A 1592-nucleotide genomic window follows, 5' to 3' on the forward strand; every position below is an offset into this window, starting at 1 on the left:
CGCTACTTCAGTAATCAATTTGTTTTCAAATAGCTTCATTCCATGAGTAGCAAATAAACAAAATAATGATGAGTAAGAGAATGTATTGATTTCAAATACTACATTTATTTTTCAGCTGTTGCAAAAAGCTTTATTGTTTCATTTGCTTCAAGGCTTGGGCGAAGGCTTTCTGGGTGGATAAGATTCTACATCAGGGTGGGATAGAGAAGCTTGCTGCTGTTGGCAGGGGGACGCAGAGGTTCCCCCCTGCAAGTCCCTGCAGACCCCTAGTCGTGTTTGAGGGTGAGACGCTCAAAGAGATACTTGCCCAGCCCAGCCTGAGAGCCGCCCAGTCTTCTAATGTTGGTCAGATGGTCACCCATCTTCTTCAGCAGTTTCACTTCCTCGTCCAGGAAGTGGTTCTCCAGAAAGTCACAGAGATGCGGGTCAGTGTAGGCGGAACCCACAGCGTGCAGATCCAGAAGGGCCTGGTTTAGGTTCTTCTCCAAGGCCAGCGCTGCCTGCATAGCGTCCAGGGTTTTACCCCGCTCGTCCTGGGATGGCTTCTGGATATCTTGGAAGAGGACTCACCCACCACACTGGTTTTGCAGCTTCAAGAGCCGCTTGGCACCCTCGAGGTTCTCATTCTCCAACTCGCGGAAGAAGTGTCCCACACCTTCCAAGACCACGTCATCGCAGTCAAAATAAAAACCCAGAGAGAGGTAGGTGTAAGAGGCCCGCAAGTGCAGGTTGACCAGATGGTTAACACCAGCTTCTGCTTTGGCGGAATAATTTTGACGGATCTGAGAGCTCATAGTTGGTCGAGGTTTTGGGGCTAACAAAAAAAAAAGGTGTTAGCTGGTCCCGAAAATAGGAGATGGTTGAGATGGTCCCAAGGTTACGCCTAGAGGTAAAGTTGTAGGGTAGTCGGAGGCTAAAAGTGGGGGAAGTCGCCGGGTCTATTCCGTCCAAACACTGCTGAAGCAAGAGACGGATCCACGGGACAGCTGGGGAACTAGAGCAAATACTACAATCTTTTTAACTGCTAAGAGGTTTTAATGAGTTTTCCTGACTTCAGGAATATTACCTCTTACTTCTGTGAAATGGGTACAATGTTAAACATAGAGAATTTAGCACAATCAATTTTCTTAACACTTGCATCTTTATTGAATTTTGTGAATTTCATCTGAATTATATCCTTCAAATTCATATATATTAGTTTTTAAGATCAGAAATAAATTACTCTTCATATATTCAATCTGCATTTCTGTAAAGAGATACTATTACAAATTCTGAGTTGAATAGTTATTACAATAACTTTCAAGAGGAGGCAAGAAAATGTATGGGCCATGGACTAATTATGTTTCTTATGTTATTTCTTTTTTTTTTTTTTCATGTTTGCATCCCTGCGAAAATGCATTCCACTGAGTTAGCAGCCATCAAGAAACCTAATTCAAACACTATTACAAAATTCTTTGTGGGCATCACAAGACCAAGTAGATGGATATGCTGTGGATTCGATAAATGTAAGCAAAGAATATTATTTCTTACTATTTTCCAAGAGAGAGCCTTAAACATGAAAGCACATGTTCTTCAATCTTGTTTGAAATTTA

The 1592-nt window shown here is 42.3% G+C and overlaps 1 pseudogene; it reads right to left on the reverse strand.

Annotated features, from left to right (window-relative positions):
- Nucleotides 1–266: 266 nt before the first annotated feature.
- On the reverse strand, nucleotides 267–794 carry LOC102845525 (annotated as a pseudogene).
- Between the last annotated feature and the right edge of the window lie 798 nt (nucleotides 795–1592).

This window comes from Elephantulus edwardii, unplaced genomic scaffold (assembly GCF_000299155.1).
Source record: "Elephantulus edwardii isolate Elephantulus edwardi_28Jun2011 unplaced genomic scaffold, EleEdw1.0 scaffold00030, whole genome shotgun sequence".
NCBI classification, from domain to species: domain Eukaryota; kingdom Metazoa; phylum Chordata; class Mammalia; order Macroscelidea; family Macroscelididae; genus Elephantulus; species Elephantulus edwardii.